We start from the raw sequence: 19085 nt of genomic DNA on the forward strand, positions 1-19085 counted from the left end.
CTCCCCAAGAACTAAGGAGAAGGAAAACGACTGAGCAAATACTTACCAGCAACTGACCTGGTCCAGGATGCTCACGGGGGGCGGGGTGTTGGGTGGGGAAGAAGCCGCAGGCCCTTTCTAAGCTATGTCTTTACCAGCGGGGTGGCCTGGGCAGGGCCATTTACCTCTCCTAGGCCTGGGTTTCAGCATCTCATCTGTGGCCAAGGAGTCATTCCTACCCCCTCAGGCCACTGTTGCTCATCTATTGAGCCCTTGTTAGCCAAGGTCTCTGGCCAGGAAGGGAGGAATGTCTAGGGCCTTCCTTTTCTTCCTACAGTTTCTCTCCAGGTGGCCCAAGGAAGCAGTTGCCAGCTGCCTTCTGCCCTTTCAACTCCCCGCCCCCCGCACCCCAAGAGGGGACTTTCCCTTGATAATTCTACCTTCCTTTAGAAACTACCCTTGGATCGCTTAATGTAAAACCCTGCAGGGCTCCACTGCTGTCCTCATCTTCTAAAGGGAGGGGGCAGACTTGCACTGTACTACACAGACTCAGGACACCAGTGGGATTCTAGGAAAGCAGATTCATTTGGGGGCTGATTCCAAGCAGGGTTATGATGGCAAGAGCTGCCTACTGTGCAGTGGCCTGCCTGGAGATGCAGCGACCTCCTGTCCTGATCTCCTGTCCTACCAGCTCTAAGTCAAGCTGGATGGCCAGTGATCAGGGATACACATGGGGAGAATTCCTGCAGCTAGAGGGAGTTATACCTCTCTTACTTTAAGGTTTGTGAATCTTGTAAACCTGTACCACCTTGTGGGGTAAGGTGTTTCCTTCCCACTGCATGAGTTGGTGTTATTATTAATCAGAATAATAGCTATACTTTTTTACATACTCTTCATGTACCAGGCACTTTCCATGCATTAGCTGTCAACATGACAACTGAGCAATCCTTCTCAAACAGAATTCAGATTCTTCCTCTGCTCAAAACCCTGCGCTCCCTTTTCATTCAGGACAAACATCAGTGACCTTGCAGTGGTTGATAAGGTCAAACCATCTGCCTTCCACCTCCACCTCCTCTGTCCTCATCTCATGTTTTCTGTCTTTTTCCTGATCACACTCTTCTAGCCACACTGGCCTCCTTCCTACAATACCACTCACATGGTGTATTCCCACCCCCAGGGCCTTTGTACCAGGTGTATCATCTGACTGGGACGGTCCTTCCTCTGATACCTGGTTCACTAACTCTGTCACATTCTTCTGATTTTTGTTAAGAAGTCACCTCTCAATGAGGCCCACTGGGACCACCATTTTTTTTTTAAAAAGATGTTAGGGGTAGGAGTTTATTAATTTTATTTATTTATTTTTACCGTGTTGGGTCTTCGTTTCTGTGCGAGGGCTTTCTCTAGTTGTGGCAAGCAGGGGCCACTCTTCATCTCTGTGCGTGGGCCTCTCACTATCGCGGCCTCTCTTGTTGTGGAACACAGGCTCCAGACACACAGGCTCAGTAGTTGTGGCTCACGGACCTAGTTGTTCCGCGGCATGTGGAATCTTCCCAGACCAGGGCTCGAACCCATGTCCCCTGCATTAGCAGGCAGATTCTCAACCACTGCGCCACCAGGGAAGCCCCCCGCACCATTTTAACATTGCAATTTGCACTCTTCCACTCCCCACCTCCAGCACTCCCAATCCCTCACTTTACTCTTCTTTTTCTCCTTTCCTTAGCACTAACTTCCTTCCAACATACGATCCAGTATCCTTATTTATAGTGTTTCTTTTTTGTGGTCTGTAGATTCTACTCAGGTGGGGCTCTTGGATTGCTTTGTTCCCTGATGTATCTCCAGCACCTAGAAGAGGGTCTGGCATACAGGAGGCACTCAATAAATAGTTGTGGAGTGAATGAATGAGCTCATTTAAACAACCCTGTAACAGTGGGTAGACACTGTGATTTTACCCATCTTAAAGATGTGGTGGCTGAGCTCAGAGAGCTTGAGGAATTAGCCCAAAGTCACACAGCTAAGTAAGGCTTCAACCCAGGTCTGTCTTACTCTGGGGTCCTAATTCTTAACCCAAACACCCCTACCCCAGGTGAGACTGTGGTCCTTGTACCTGGAGTTGGTATAGAAGGTAAGGCCCCTCTGCCTTGACTGATGGCAGGCTGGTGAGGCCTGAGCTAGTTGTGCATCTTCTTCCCTGCTTTTCAGTGGTGCACAGCAGCTCTGTATCGAAAGGGTCTGTTTGCTCTTCTGTCCTGTCTCGTGGACTGTGAGGCCACGGCTGCATCTTTCTTCTCTGTGTCTTTAACTCCCAGCTGGGCCTGACCCACCCGTAGGGCTCCATGAATGTAGGAACTGTTATGTAGGAACACTGTTAGGAAGTGTCGAGAAGGGGTGCTTTGCTCCTCCTTTCCTGGGGCTTTCCTGATGGGCGGGGCAGGGGCTTCTGTCTCTTTCACCTAGCCCTTTGGCCATTTGGAGGATCGGTGAGCTGAAACCAGGCAGCAGCCCCCACCAGTCCTTGCCGATGCCTGGCTGGCCCCCGCTCCTGCAAGGAAGCCAGTTCCTTCTCACTGAGTCATGGTGGGAGGTGGTCTCAGTTGGAAGCTCTAAGGAAGGCATCTGTGATGGAGCATGTGTGTCGCTTCTCCAAAGGAAAACTACTCTCTGGGGACACAGCTACTCAACCCTACCAACTGCCAGTGTCCCTTGGGTTTCCACAAAGATGCCCTGTTTAGAGAGAATATTGGCCATGTGAAATGAAGCTCGTTTCCCACGGATGGATTTGTGAGAGAGCATTTCAGAACCGTTGCATCGCCAGTCCTGAGTGCTCATCAGTAGGTAGCGACAACCATCCTTTGGGCTACAAGGTTTTTCCCTCCCTCTCTCCATCCACAGGCTCTGAAATGCCTGCAGAATCGCTGTGTATAGGGACTTGGAGGTGAGCCCTCCTGTAATGTGATCAATAGGCACTCAGCACACCTGACCCACGGTCTGGCAGTGCACATCCTCAGCTCTCTAACTCACGCCCACCCTCAGCACACGCTGTTCTGATGGCGCTGTGAGTTGAGGTATGCAGTGCTTGTCAATACCACTTTGTGGATGAATTCACCGGACTCTCAAAGATGCTTCAAAAGTGCTAGTTAGAAAGACTGCCCAGCCTCTCATGAAAGCACCCTTAAATTACAGCCCTGAGTAAATGGTTTTCCTGGAACTCACTTTCAAAATTTATTTTAATGTTCAGGCCCTCTTGGAGTTTTGGTTTCGATAGTCTTCTCTCGTCTGACCTTTCCTGTCCTCCCCATACCATGTACAGCAACACTGATTTTGCGTAGTGTATTTTGATTTTAAGACTCAGCCCATCCATAAACTTCTCTACCGATAATCTCAGCCACACTCTGTGTACCCTACAGCTTAAAGGAAAAGATCAGATTTATGGGGACTTTTATTTTTGGCCAGTTTAGTCATTCACTTACCATTAGTGTCAGGGGATAAAGGCCTGAAGTCTAGCCCCAGGAGACTCCCCTCCGAGGGCATGCCTCAGGTCAGCTGCTTCAGCTGAGGGGTGGTGGGCGTGGCAGCGGCGTGGCCCTCTCTGTGCCCTGGTGGTCTCTGTCCTGGATGATGAGAGGGAGCTGATGATGGAGTGCCTCCGAGGCGGGGAGGGCAAGTGGGGAAGCTCACGGTTCGGGTTCCTGTTGCCCTCTTTTGCCCTGCATTCCAGGAGAAAGACAGTGGGCCGTTAGCCCCTGAATGGCACAGAGGCAAGAGAGGGCCCTCTGCTCTCACAGGCCTCATGGCTGCCAGGGAGGTGAGCCCGCCCCTGCCTGTGTGTACACCGCAAAGTGGGCGTGGCTTGCAGTCAGCCTGTGGTGGGTCGGCAGCAGTTGGGGACCCAGAGCTATCAGGCCCCAGGGTCTGGCCCATGAATGCGGTGTCAGTGTCACCACGCTGGGTTCCCTGAGCCTGGGGCTCTTTGTTTGCTTGTCAGAGACAGGATTGCTGGGACTTGGAGACTGTCTGGAGAGATGGAATAAGGGAGAGAAACTCCAGGCAGAGCCTGTTTCACCTCAAACATTTATTTAGCCAAAGTGTCCTGAGAACCTCATCATTCATTTATCCAATGCATATCTGTGGACGCCAACTTTACCGTGTGCCTGGTGCTGGGGAGCCCACAGCATCCTGCCTACAAAGAATCTGCATTTCAGCCCAGAAGGGGGCAGAGACACAAAGAGGAAACAAAAACTAAGCCTGATCCTCTCAGCCAGTGATGTGTAATGTGCAGCCCACAGCCCGCACCCTAACATGCTCCACACACAGACACACACAGTGGGAGTCCTGGTGGTCAGGGAAGATGTGAAGTGTCAGCCAGGCAAAGACCTGGGAGAAGAAGGGTGCTGTAGGCAGAAGGCATGGCAAATGCCGAGGCCAAGGGTAGGGTAAAAGGGGGTTGGAGGGTATGAGGCAGCAGAGCCTGGTGAATGAAGGGCTCAGGTGGGGCTAGGAGGCGGGGCAGGCAGGTGAGGGCATGCAGGGCCTTGTAGCCACAGTAAGGATTTCTGGGCCTAGAAGAGTGGGCCTCAGAGCCCAATGGGAATACAAATCCAGTCCAGAGTGACCCCAGCCCTGGCAGGGGATCTTCAGGGAGGTGGCAGGTGGATCCCACCTGGGAAGACTTCCTGAACTCCTCGGCCCTGAGCGCAGAGCAGGATTATGACTGAGTGTGGGGGCAGGGTTTGGGTGTGTCAGCATCCCAAAGTAGCTGCCTGTGCAAGGGTGGGAGGTGGCAGGTCTGGGGACAAAGAGAAGAGTCCAGTGACAGCATCATCAGGTGGAGTTGAGGGACAGGACAGGCTAAGGCTTTGGGCTTGGAGGTGACAAAGAGGAAATCTGACCCTGATGGCAGCATGAGGTAGGGGTGGGAGCAGGGAAACTGGAGGTCCCCAAGATGGGCAAGGTCTGGAAGCTGGGAGCAGGTGCAAGGCAGTTGCCACAGACCGCTCCTTGTTTGGACGCAGCTCCAAGGAGAGGCCTTTGATGAGTCCTCACCTGTCACTGTTCTCTTCTCTCCACTCCCTTTGCACTTGAGAGTTGGCTCTAACAAAACAGGAGCACGCTTGGCCCAAAAAAGGTGTGAGGATTTCAGGTGAACCACATGGTGCCCGAGTCCCCAAAAGAGTGCCTCACCCTATCCTTCCCGGGTCCTTGACCTGCTGAGGCCTTTGGACCTCTGGGCTTGATTGGGAAAGCCCTCAAGCCTCAGGTTCTCCAACTGCAATATGGGTTCTAATTTATGCCCTATCTGCTCTCTCTCCCCCGCCTTCCATGGAGATGCCCATGGCGCTAGGCCAGGGTTGGCAGGAATAGTAGTATGTGTACAGGTTCTAGGGCCTCTAGATACCATCTCTGATGAGCATCGTCCTCATGGCCTGGACTATCCGTTGCTCAATGGAAAATTAAGACAAATGCAAAACAAAACAAAGCAGAGCAAGGTGGTGTCCAGGGCTATCGAGTCAGGTGGGCTTTTGTTCAGATCCTGGTCTTGCCTTGGCCTCTTGGAACCTCAGTTTTCCAATCTGTAAAAAGGGTATACCAGCTGTGCTGACTGCAGAGGGTGAATAGAAGGATTGATTTTAAGATAAAGTGTTAACAGCAGATCACTCAGCACCTGGGATGTAGTACTAACAGCAGCAGTTCACATTTTAAATTGCATGCCTATCTGACTTCGGTGTTGTGACAATGTTGGATGGGGGATTTCAGGGTCTTGACTGGCTCTCCTTGAGCCTGGGCACTTGGGAAGGCTGGTATTCTTGGGGGAGGTGATAAGTAGAGCTGAGTGTCCTCTAATGGATTTTATTATAGCCTTTGTGTGTGTTATGTACATAATTATTTGCCAGAGTAAATCTTACAGACCCATGGAGAGTTGTGTGTTTTTTAATATTTGCAATACACTTGGGGTTTTATTTCCCACTGGATCTATTAGTTTAATTTAGTACAGGACAGACTGTGTACTTAACCAAAAATTGCTTTGACATTATGGAGAATTAAGAGGCTGGGGCAGATGGATCTGAGTGGATTGATCTGCTTGAGATAAAACTCTCATTTCCCCATGAGTGTTCTTCACCTTAATGGTGAGGATGGTGATTAGAAAACATGGAGCTGGCTAATAATGACCAGGGGCCGGCCAGGTCTCTGGCTCCAATGCTTTCTCTAGACCCGTGAGAATCTCCCCCTTGGCGAGATGTTGTTTGATGGTTCCACTGGAGATACTGTTGGGGGCCAGAGGTGACCCCTCTGGTGACCTCCCAGTACCTTTGACCAGTCAGCCTTCTGAAGAGTCGGCGTCATGTGGTCAGGGAACAGAGCCCAGAGGCCTGGGGCACAGTGCTCTGGAGGCAGTGATGGGATGGTCAAAGCTGGGAATCTTGGCTGTTTCTCGGCCATGCTGAGCTGAGCCTCAGCTCCCCTGTCAGAGGGCATCAGGATCCCTACCTCCTGGGGCTGCTGTGGGAAGTGATGCGCTGAAGTCTGGGAAGTAGCTTTGTGAATTGTCATGGTGGGGGATTCATGCTGATGATTATGGTCCTGTATCCTCTGCATTTCTGGGTCTCAGGAGCCACTCAGGAAATGCCAGTTGGGCTTACAGATGGCTTCATTTCCAGGTCCCTAAGGTTTGGGCATCTTTCCTTCCACATCCTTCTGAGCCACCACCTAGAAGTTTCAGCCCAGAGCATCCCTATGGGGGCCTTGGGGCCAATGAGAGGTACTGCGGCCCACAGGAGGCTCCCGGGCACCTGGTGGCTCCCTCTCTGTCCCTGCAGGATGGGCTGAAGTGGTGCTGGATTTGGTGTCGTGACTGGCTCTGAAGGGTGAGGAGAAGCAGCCGGGCTCTCCATCCACTGAGACCGTCCTGGGCTGAGGCGGCCCCTGCAGGTCTGGGGGAAGGCTCACTTCTGGCCCCACCTAGAAGCCCCAAGGCTGGGCTCAGGATGCTGACTCGAGTCCCATTTCACAGCCCGCTGCGGTCCTGCCAAAGCAGTTCAGGCTTGCTCACCTGCCTGTCCACCCCACTATTCTGGCTGATTGCCGCCAACCAGACCCTCTTCCTCCAGTAAGCCTTCTTCATGGTCTCTTCCTCCCTCTTGGCTGCCCTTGCGTTTTGTCCTACACCCGGAGCGGCCTTCGTGCCTGGGTTAAGCTCTCTTCTCAGGAAGGCCTAGACCTGCTCTCATCTCACAGGCTGACTCCTGTGAGGTGGTGGTGCCTGCTGGGGCTCTGGTTGAGGAGAGCAGGGGTGCACAGCCGGGTTCTGCAGGGAAGCGTGATGTCATGGATTGGTGACGTCTGCCAACAGCTTGGGGGCGCTGAGAGGGCGCAGGGGATATGCCACCTCTGGAGTGGATTCCTGGGCTCCCTGACCTCCGGACAGAGCTTCCTCTTCTTGCTTCCCCTCAAGGCACACGAAGGTCTGTACCTGGGGTTGGCAGAGCCTGGGAGTGAACCGGAGAGCTCACTGTAGCGGCAGGGACAGGTGCCAGGGTCCTGGTGGCACCATATTTCAGCCTGCCTCCCTGCTCCTGCCAAGTGGAGTTATCTGCAGAAAAAGAACGCTTGTCTGTACCTGCCTGGACATTTTGCCGGAGATGTGGCGGGAAGCTCAGGCAGTTGCACAGTTCCTGGAGAGTTTCAGAGCCAGGCTGTTTTCGAAAGACCTTTCCCGGTTTCATACTAGATGGTGGCCCCTCCCCACTTTGGGGCTACAGTAGGTACAGTAGGGAAATGGGCACAAGTTCTGAGTTCAACATCATCTTTGGTTTCAGAGCCTCAGAGCGTCTGATCTGGGAGACTCTGGAGGTTAGCTCACGTCCCCTGCCCGGGTGCACCTGGGGAAGTGCATGGACAGGGTCCAGAAGGGACAGATCTGTCACGCAGGGGCTCCCACCCTGGCCATCTAGGCCCCTGCCCCCTCGGTGCTAATGCCTGGGCGTGGGAGAGGCTCCGCAGCACAGCGGTGACCTTCATGCGTGACTTGCCCCTTTAGAGTTCCTCCTGCCGTTAGACTGGCAGCTGCCAGTGCTGCTTGGTTTGTGAAATGTCAGTGGTTTAATATCAATTCTGGAGGTTTTATCGTCCCCCCACCCCTGTTTTCCGATGGGATTTTGATCCAATCAAGGCCAATCCAGAGTGATGGTAGGTAGATTTGTGTTCCTGTCCGAAGTTGACAAAAGGACACCCCGCCTGGGGAACCAGGGGCTGCCATGGCTTCGAGCGTGTGTGATTACTTTTCTGTCCCCCGGGCTCTGGAGTCAGGCCACACTTTCCCCAGGAGAACAGTTTCGGATGCGTGCGGCTGCTTCTCCCTGTGGGGACTCATGGCTTGGGCCAAGGTGCCTGGGCATTTAAACTCAGGCAGTGGCCACAAAATGCCCTGGTTTTGTTTACAAAATGTCTTTGATGCTTCAGACCTACATTAATTTTTCACAGTAATGTTTCAAAATGTCATTTTTCTCTTTCCAAAAAAAAAAAAAGAAAAGAAAAAAACCGTTGAATTAGATTCTCAGTTTAGGAAGAGGTCTGAGTTGGGGAGACCCCAAGCCCCGACCCTCACTAGCCTGTGCCCCTCTCCTCTTCTCTCTGGCTTGGCCCCTGCCCTCTCCAGTCCTGCTCATTCCAGGGTGGAGTATGGGTGCAAGAATTTGTGTCAGGTTTTGATCTTGTGCCGTGGCATTTAGAGAGGTGGTATTTAGAGACTCAGCTCAGCCTGGCAAGCCTTTGGTGAGCACCTGCTGTGTGCATGGCCCAGTGAGGGAAAACTCAAGCCTAGACAAAGAGGAGCAGGCGTGGGGGCTCTGAGTATGAGTGGAGCTCCCTGGTGCGGGGACGGGGAGGTCTGGCCCCACGGGAGCGCAGCAGCATCCACTGTGGGCCTTCTCTGAGGTCGGAGGGCTTCCAGAGCCCACCCAGCTGAGGGCGGTGGAGGGAGACCAGGGTGATCAGGTTGAGGGGCTGGTATAGCTGTGAAAGGTGAGAGCTGGCAGTGCTCCGTGGTAAGAAAGAATGGCGGCGTGCACCTGGAGTAACCCGGAGGGGGGTGACGAAGGAACGTGGCCCTCCCCACACCTGCCTGCAGTCCTGGGCCTGGCCTTCAGACTGGGGCAGCAGCCCACCCCACGTCTGCCTTCAGCATGGCCAGGCCCTGTCGCTTGTGCGCCTCCTCTCACATCCTGCAGCCTCTCTCTCCACAAGTCTCCAATGGGCCCGACCTCCTACCCCAACCCTTCTTCCACGGACTGGAATCCCAGGCTGTGCCCTCAGGACACGGGTGGTAGGCACGTGCTGAGTGTGTTTATGTGCAGGGAGGACGCGTGTGTGTCTGTGTGTGTGGATGGGGGCACTTGTGCACAGACAGCCTGCCCTCTGTGTGCACAGGCAGTGTTTGCCTGGATGAGTGACAGCTGGTGTGAGCAGACAGCATGGGTGTGTGTAAATGGTGTGCCTATGCCCAGACAGTGTGTGCACAGTGTGTGTGCAAGTGGAGTATGTGTGTGGTACAGTCATAGGCAGGGAGGCAAGTTGTGGCCAGGGGGCTGGCGAACAGGAAGCAGGAGCCTCTGCTCTGCTTGTCCTGCCTCCCCTCCCCCTCCGTCACTTCCTCCTCTTTGCTCTCCTCTCTCTCTCCCTCCCTTGACTCCAGCTCACGCCTTTCTTCCTTCCTCCTCTCCTTTTAATGGTTCTCCTCTCTCCAACGACTGCAAATCTGAGCCAACTTCCCTTCCTCCTCCTTCCTCTGGGCCATTCCATCTTGTGCCTGGCTGCTCTGGTTGGGGGAGTGGATGGGGACTCTAGACAGGCTTGGGGTGGCCAGAGGAGGGCCCACCTGCCCGCAGAGCATGGGTACTCCCTCATCCCTCATGCTGAGTCCCAGGCCCCTCTTGGAGGGGGCATGTATATTCTCTGGCCTGCGGGGCCAGGCAGACGTGTGAAGGGGTGAGGCAGCTGGTCCCAGAGGCGCTGGGGAGTACCCAGGACAGGGCAGCCCTTGCTGTCACACCCCACCTTGCGGGGGGCACTGCTCAGTGCAGACCCTGAGAGACCTGATGTTCTAGTGTTTTACATGAAGCTGGAAATCCAGGTTTTTATGAATAATCTAATTTTTAAAAGTTGATTTCACAACAAAAATAAACCCTATGGGGTCTTCAGGCTAAATTTGACCCCGGGGTCCAGTTTGCCTCATTAGCAGTCCCAGCCGAGGCCCCAGAGGCAAGACACTTTAGACGTGGCCCTCACCCTCCCACAGAAACTGTGGAGACACTGACACAGGACTGACACTGACACCCTTGTGCCAGCTGTGGGGACACTTGTGAGACCAGAGGTATCTATGAGGTACGGCACTCGTGGATTTTTCAGACTCACCTGAATTTTCTGTCCATTTCAAGTTCAGCTGAGAATGTTATTCTTGAATCAGGCTTTTTTCTTTTTCCAGTTGCTTAGGTCTCTTACCTGTGCTGGCGCCAGAGTGTTTGAGCCCAAAGATTGTCTGGGGAGGGGCTGGCTGCAGGGAAGCAGTGGCCTTGGAGGGGTAGGAAGTGCAGCTGGTGCCAGTCAGGCTCTGTTCCCTTGTTTCGCCCTCCCAGCAACCCGGTGTCTAGAATTCCTGTCCCTTTTACAGATGAGGAAGCTGGGTTCACACACAGAAAGGAAGAACTTGGCCTATAGGTCCTGCACGGCCTGCTTTGTCCCCCCGCTGCTGGGATGGAAGGTCTCAGGCTAGGGAGGGCAGATGGTATGTCTTGTTCCTAGGCCTTCCTGCAGAGGCCCACAGAGGCCACCATCCACCTCTCTTTTCCCTTCCTTGGGGCAGCTCTGTGTCCGTGTCCTTGCTGCCCAGTCCTTCTCAGCATGGCCTCACCCCCTTACTTCATTGCAATGGCTCCCAAAAAGATACCTCAGTGCCTCAAAATTCTCCAATGTAAGGGACACTGTTTAGTCCTAATCTGGACCTTCTAGCACATTCGGCATGGTTGGGCATGCTCTTCTCCCTGAAGCACTTGCTCCCTTGGCTTCTGCAACGCTGTCTCTTGGCTTCCCTCCCACTGCTCTGGCCACACACCCTCAGTCGCCTTGTTGGCTGCTCATCTTTGCCAGGCTGCTGAGTTGGAGTCCTCACAACTTGGTCCCAGGCCCTCTTCTCTGGCTCAGATGGAGGTGGTCCTTTGTCTTTGTGGGCTTCCATGTAGATGTCACAAAGGATCCTCATGATGTCTACCTGAGGCTCATGACTTCCCTCCACAGGCCTTGTCTGCTGAGAACCTGGTGGTCATCTCTTTCTCAGTAACTGGCCTGGCCATCCCTGGACCATGCTGAGGTCTCCCACACCTAGCATTTGCCTCTATTGTGAAAGAAGCTCTGTGAAGTTGCTGGGTCTTGTGCTGAAGGATGGGCCTCTGGCTCTTTCCTGCAAGGCTCCATCAGTCCTGAGATGTGTTGTCACTTAGGACTGAGAGGCACCCACCAGCCTGGTCTGTCAGGAAGTCCAGTGTGTTTCCTTCTTTTCCTCATAATCATTCTTACCATTTATTGAGTACCAACAGAGAGTAGATCTGCAATAAATTCTTCCTGAACAAATAAATGAATGAAGGCATGAATGCGTAACACCCTATGGGAGAGTTACTATTATCATTCCCATTACTCAGATGAAAAGTCTGAGTTCTGGAGCGATTTAGTAACGTAAGCAAAGTGCACAGCTCTGGTACCCGGTAGAGCTGAGGGAAGCCTGTTCTGCCAGCAGAGGCCAGCAATTGGAGCTGTACAGGGTCCCTGGCTCAGCTCCTTGTGTCTTTGGTCTCCACCTCCTTTCCCCGTTGGGGGATTTCTCTTCTTAGTATCTCCAGTTGGGGGCTGTGTAGACGCAGCTACTGGGTTAGTCAGTGCAGACGTTGGTGAGCAACTCGGTAATTATTTCCAAAAATGTTGACTTGTAATGTGAAGAAAGCTCTTCTCCCTGCCACCCGTCAGCAGAAAATTGCCTTTGGTATTAACATTTCATCAACCGCATAATGTGAATTGATGTAAATGCATAATTAGAAATAATAGCCTGGGAAAATTTACTCTTATTTATAAAATTGGGCTTGTTAAATTAAAATGGGAGCTAACAACTTCCATCTTACTCTTAAAACATGTCCGATGCTTTGCCTGCCTTGCTTTGCAGGAGCCCCACATCAGTGGGTGTCTGTGTGCATTGCCAGCTCTGCAGGGAGAACCTGGAGAGGGGATACCCTCTGAGGAGGCATGGATACCACCTGTCCAAAAGGTGGCTCTCTAGTAACGTGAATGGGCCTCTCCAAGACATCTTAATCAGCACACAAAAAATGACAGTCCCTGAGGAAAGAAGACTGGGTAATTTCCTCAGCCCTCATTATTCTTGTAGAAAGGGCACCAGGCCAGCTGCCCCACCTGAGTCCCAGAGACATTGTGGGGGCTGGGGAAGATACTGTATGTTCAGGTGCAATGAAATAGATGAACATGTTCTACAAATTCTAGGAGTTTGCAGAGGACAGTGACAAAAATTTCATCATCATTAATAATATTTACTCATTCATTTAACAAGCACTCTTTTTTTAACATCTTTATTGGAGTATAATTGCTTTACAATGGTGTTTTAGTTTCTGCTTTATAACAAAGTGAATCAGCTATACATATGCATATGTCCCCATATCTCTTCCCTCTTGCATCTCCCACCCTCCCACCGTCCCTATCCCAGCCCTCTAGGTGGTCACAAAGCGCCTAGCTGATCTCCCTGTGCTATGCAGCTGCTTCCCATTAGCTATCTGTTTTACATTTGGTAGCGTATATATGTCCATGCCACTCTCTCACTTTGTCCCAGCTTACCCTTCCCCCTCCCCATGTCCTCATGTCCACTCTCTAGTAGGTCTGCATCTTTATTCCTATCTTGCCCCTAGGTTCTTCATGACCATGTTTTTTTTTAGATTGCATGTATATGTGTTAGCATACAGTATTTGTTTTTCTCTTTTTGACTTACTTCACTTTGTATGACAGACTCTAGGTCCATCCATCTCACTACAAATAACTCAGTTTTGTTCCTTTTTATGGATGAGTAATATTCCATTGTATACATGTGCCACATCTTCTTTATCCATTCATCTGTTGATGGACACTTAGGTTGCTTCCATGTCCTGACTATTGTAAATAGAGCTGCAATGAATATTTTCGTACATGACTCTTTTTGAATTATGGTTTTCTCCAGATATATGCCCAGTAGTCGGATTGCTGGGTGGTATAGTAGTTCTATTTTTAGTTTTTTAAGGAACCTCCATACTGTTCTCCATAGTGGCTGTATCAATTTACATTCCCACCAACAGTGCAAGAGGGTTCCCTTTTCTCCACTCCCTCTCCAGCATTTATTGTTTGTAGATTTTTTGATGATGACCATTCTGACAGGTGTGAGATGATATCTCATTGTAGTTTTGATTTGCATTTCTCTAATGATTAATGATGTTGAGCATTCTTTCATGTGTTTGTTGGCAATCTGTATATCTTCTTTGGAGAAATGTCTATTTAGGTCTTCTGTCCATTTTTGGATTGGGTTGTTTGTTTTGTTGATATTGAGCTGCATGAGCTGCTTGTATATTTTGGAGATTAATCCTTCGTCAGTTGCTTCATTTGCAAATATTTTCTCCCATTCTGAGGGTTGTCTTTTGGTCTTCTTTATGGTTTCCTTTGCTGTGCAAAAGCTTTTAAGTTTCATTACGTCCCATTTGTTAATTTTTGTTTTTATTTCCATTTCTCTAGGAGGTGGGTCAAAAAGAATCTTGCTGTGATTTATGTCATAGAGTGTTCTGCCTATGTTTTCCTCTAAGAGTTGTATAGTATCTGACCTTACATTTAGGTCTTTAATCCATTTTGAGTTTATTTTTGTGTATGGTGTTAGGGAGTGTTCTCATTTCATTATTTTACATGTAGCTGTCCAGTTTTCCCAGCACCACTTATTGAAGAGGCTGTCTTTTCCCCATTGTATATTCTTGCCTCCTTTATCAAAGATAAGGTGAGTATAAGTGTGTGGGTTTATCTCTGGGCTTTCTATCCTGTTCCATTGATCTGTAGTTCTCTTTTTGTGCCAGTACAATACTGTTTTGATTACTGTAGCTTTGTAGTATAGTCTGAACTCAGGGAACCTGATTCCTCCAGCTTCGTTTTTCGTTCTCAAGATTGCTTTGGCTATTCGGGGTCTTTTGTGTTTCCATACAAATTGTGAAATTTTTTGTTCTAGTTCTGTGAAAATTGCCAGTGGTAGTTTGATAGGGATTGCATTGAATCTGTAGATTGCTTTGGGTGGTAGAGTCATTTTCACAATGTTGATTCTTCCAATCCAAGAACATGGTATATCTCTCCATCTATTTGTATCATCTTTAATTTCTTTCATCAATGTCTTATAATTTTCTGCATACAGGTCTTTTGTCTCCTTAGGTAGGTTTATTCCTAGATATTTTATTCTTTTTGTTGCAATGGTAAATGAGAGGGTTTTCTTAATTTCACTCTCAGATTTTTCATCATTAGTGTCTAAGAATGTCAGAGATTTCTGTGCATTACTTTTGTATCCTGCTACTTTATCAAATTCATTGATTAGCTCTAGTAGTTTTCTGGTAGCATGTTTAGGATTCTCTATGTATAGTATCATGTCATCTGCAAACAGTGACAGCTTTACTTCTTTTCCAATATGGATTCCTTTTATTTCTTTTTCTTCTTTGATTTCTGTGGCTAAAACTTCCAAAACAGTGTTGAATAAGAGTGGTGAGAGTGGGCAACCTTGTCTTGTTCCTGATCTTAGTGGAAATGGTTTCAGGTTTTCACTGTTGAGGACAATGTTGGCTGTGGGTTTGTCATATATGGCCTTTATTATGTTGAGGAAAGTTCCCTCTATTGCCTACTTTCTGGAGGGTTTTCATCATAAATGGGTGTTGAATTTTATTGAAAGCTTTCTCTGCTTCTATTGAGATGATCATATGGTTTTTCTCCTATTGAGATGATCATATGGTTTTTCTCCTTCAGTTTGTTAATATGGTGTATCACGTTGATTGATTTGCATATATTGAAGAATCCTTGCATTCCTGGGATAAACCCCACTTGATCATGGTGTATGATCCTTTTAATGTGCTGTTGGATTCTGTTTGCTAGTATTTTGTTGAGGATTTTTGCATATATTTTTAATAGTGATATTGGCCTGTAGTTTTCTTTCTTTGTGACATCTTTGTCTGGTTTTGGTATCAGAGTGATGGTGGCCTTGTAGAATGAGATTGGGAGTGTTCCTCCCTCTGCTATCTTTTGGAAGAGTTTGAGAAGGATAGGTATTAGCTCTTCTCTAAATGTTCGATAGAATTGTCTGTGAAGCCATCTGGTTCTGGGCTTTTGTTTGTTGGAAGATTTTTAATCACAGTTTCAATTTCAGTGCTTGTGATTGGTCTGTTCATATATTCTATTTCTTCTTGGTTCAGTCTCAGCAGGTTGTGCATTTCTTAGAATTTGTCCGTTTCTTCCAGGTTGTCCATTTTATTGGCATATAGGTGCTTGTGGTAATCTCTCATGATCCTTTGTATTTCTGCAGTGTCAATTGTTACTTCTCCTTCTTCATTTCTAATTCTACTGATTTAAGTCTTCTCCCTTTTTTTCTTGATGAGTCTGGCTAATGTTTTATCAATTTTGTTTATCTTCTCAGAGAAGCAGCTTTTAGTTTTATTGATCTTTGCTATCATTTGCTTCATTTCTTTTTCATTTATTTCTGATCTGATCTTTATGATTTCTTTCCTTCTGCTAACTTTGGGGGTTTTTTGTTCCTCTTTCTCTAATTGCTTTAGGTGTAAGGTTAGGTTGTTCATTTGAGATGTTTCTTGCTTCTTAAGGTAGGATTGTATTGCTATAAACTTCCCTCTTAGAACTACTTTTGCTGCATCCCATAGGTTTTGGGTCGTTGTGATTTCATTGTCATTTGTTTCTATGTATTTTTTTATTTCCTCTTTGATTTCTTCAGTGATATTTTGGTTATTAAGTAGTGTATTGTTTAGCCTCCGTGTATTTGCATTTCTTACAGATCTTTTCCTGTAATTGATATCTAGTCTCATAGCATTGTGGTCAGAAAAGATACTTGATATGATTTCAATTTTCTTAAATTTACCATGGCTTGATTTGTGACCCCAGATATGATCGATCCTGGAGAATGTTCCATGAGCACTTGAGAAAAATGTGTATTCAGTTGTTTTTGGATGGAATGTCCTATAAATATCAATTAAGTCCATCTTGTTTAATGTATCATTTAAAGCTTGCATTTCCTTTTTTATTTTCATTTTGCATGATTTGTCCACTGGTGAAAGTGGAGTGTTAAAGTCCCCTACTATGAATGTGTTATTGTTGATTTCCCCTTTTATGGCTGTTAGTATTTGCCTTATGTATTGAGGTGCGCCTATGTTGGGTGCATAAATATTTACAATTGTTATATCTTCTTCATGGATTGATCCCTTGATCATTATGTAGTGTCCTTCTTTGTCTCTTGTAATAGTCTTTATTTTAATGTCTATTTTGTCTGATATGAGAATTGCTACTCCAGCTTTCTTTTGATTTCCATTTGCATGGAATATCTTTTTCCATCCCCTCACTTTCAGTCTGTATGTGTGCCTAGGTCTGAAGTGGGTCTCTTGTACACAGCATATATACAGGTCTTGTTTTTGTATCCATTCAGCCAGTCTATGTCTTTTGGTTGGAGCATTTAATCCATTTACATTTAAGGTAATTATCGATATGTATGTTCCTATTCCCATTTTATTAATTGTTTTGGGTTTATTATTGTAGGTCTTTTCCTTCCTTGTGTTTCCTGCCTAGAAAAGTTGCTTTAGCATTTGTTGTAAAGCTGGTTTGGTGGTGCTGAATTCTCTTAGCTTTTAATTTCTCCAACAAATTTGAATGAGATACTTGCTGGGTAGAGTATTCTTGGTTTTAGGTTTATCTCCTTCATCACTTTAAATATGTCCTGCCATTCTCTTCTGGCTTGCAGAGTTTCTGCTGAAAGATCAGCTGTTAACCTTATGGGGATTCCCTTGTGTGTTATTTGTTGTTTTTCCCTTGTTGCATTTAAAATTTGTTCTTTGTATTTAATTTTTGATAGTTTGATTAATATGTGTCTTGGTGTGTTTTTCTTTGGATTTATCCTGTAAGGCACTCTCTGTGCTTCCTGGACTTGATTAACTATTTCCTTTCCCATATTAAGGAAATTTTCAAGTATAATCTCTTCAAATATTTTTCAGACACTTTCTTTTTCTCTCCTTCTTCTGGGACCCCTATAATTCGGATGTTGGTGCTTTTAATGTTGTCCCAGAGGTGTCTGAGATTGTACTCTTTTCATTCTTTTTTCTTTATTATGCTCTGCAGTAGTCATTTCCACTGTTTTATCTTCCACGTCACTTCTCCGCTCTTCTGACTCAGTTATTCTGCTATTGATCCCTTCTACAGAATTTTTAATTTCATGTATTGTGTTGTCCATCACTGTTTGTTTGCTCTTTAGTTCTTCTAGGTCCTGTTAAATGTTTCTTGTATTTTCTCCATTCTATTTCCAAGATTTTGGATCATTTTTACTATCATTATTCTGAATTCTTTTTCAGGTAGACTGCCTATTTCCTCTTCATTTGTTAAGTCTGGTGGTTTTTTGCCTTGCTCATTCATCTGCTGTGTGTTCCTCTGTCTTCTCCTTTTGCTTAACTTACTGTGTTTGGGATCTCTTTTTGCAGGCTGCAGGTTCGTAGTTTCCATTGTTTTGGGTGTCTGTCCCCAGTGGCTAAGGTTGGTCAGTGGGTTGTGTAGGCTTCCTTGTGAAGGGGACTAGTGCCTGTGTTCTGGTGGATGAGGCTGGATCTTGTCTTTCTGGTGGGCAGGTCCACGTCTTGTGGTGTGTTTTGGGGTGTCTGTGGCCTTATTATGATTTTAGGAAGCCTATGTGCTAATGGACGGGGTTGTGTCCCTGTCTTGCTAGTTATTTGGCATAGGGTGTCCAGCACTGTAGTTTGCTGGTCGTTGAGTGGAGCTGTGTCTTGGCATTGAGATGGAGATCTCTGGGAGATTTTCACCGTTTGATATTACATGGAGCTGGGAGGTCTCTGTGTATCAGTGTCCTGAACTTGGCTTTCCCACCTCAGAGGCACAGGCCTGACACCTGGCTGGAGCACCAAGAGCCTGTCCTCCACACAGCTCCTATCTGGAGTTGGGTCCCCAATGCTTTTCCCGCCATTAGAGGGAGGTGTCCAAGCTAGGCTGCCCTGTGTGGAGAAGCCGGAAGGCCAGCGGATCCCGCAGGAGCCCTGGTGGGGCATCAAAGTGGGAAGCCAATAGCTATTTTTAAAAATGAAACAAACAGGGACTTCCCTGGCAGTCCAGTGGTGAAGATTTCACACTGTCAGTGCAGGGGTCCCAGGTTTGATCCCTGGTCAGGGAGCTAGATCCCACATAGTGCAACAAAGAGCCCACGTGCCTCAACTGAAGATCCCTCAGGCAGCAACGAAGATCCCGCGTGCCGCAACTGCTGGTTTTGGAAGGTCTCTGGATGAGGTGGGGAGACTGGGGCTCATCTTGGCAGCAGCCATATTTGTGAGCTCCTTCCACTGAGGGAGGCTGATGCCAGCCTCCAGCTCCTTAGTGACAAGTCCTGGCCTCGCCCGACAGCCTGCTGGGGCCAGTCCAACAAGCACTCTTTAAGCATCTACTCCATGTCAAACCCTGTGCTACGTGGTGGGTGTACAGAGACGGAGAATATATGATGTCTTGTCTGATCTCTTGGAGCTCACCTTCTAGGTGGGAGGGGCAGGCATTTAAACTTACTTTCATTTTGGTTGCAAGTGACAGAAAAACAATTCACACTATCTAAACAAACAAGCAAACAAAACGAAATCTATTGACTCACATAACTGGAATGGCTTTCAGGCAGAGCTTGATCGAGGGACACAAATGCATTTATCAGGACTCTTGTCTGTTTTCTCTAGGCTCTTTCTCTGCATGTTAGCCTCATTCCCTCTACTCTTGTAGGTTGCAACCCCCAACCCCTCCACCTCCATGTGGGGAAG

General features: G+C 48.1%; 1 long non-coding RNA gene across 2 annotated transcripts in view; it reads left to right on the plus strand.

Annotated features, from left to right (window-relative positions):
• LOC136793115 (uncharacterized) overlaps positions 1–19085 on the plus strand; it is a 294913-nt gene that overhangs the window by 1328 nt on the left and 274500 nt on the right. The window lies entirely within an intron of this gene.

Source organism: Kogia breviceps, chromosome 18 (assembly GCF_026419965.1).
Source record: "Kogia breviceps isolate mKogBre1 chromosome 18, mKogBre1 haplotype 1, whole genome shotgun sequence".
Taxonomy (NCBI): domain Eukaryota; kingdom Metazoa; phylum Chordata; class Mammalia; order Artiodactyla; family Physeteridae; genus Kogia; species Kogia breviceps.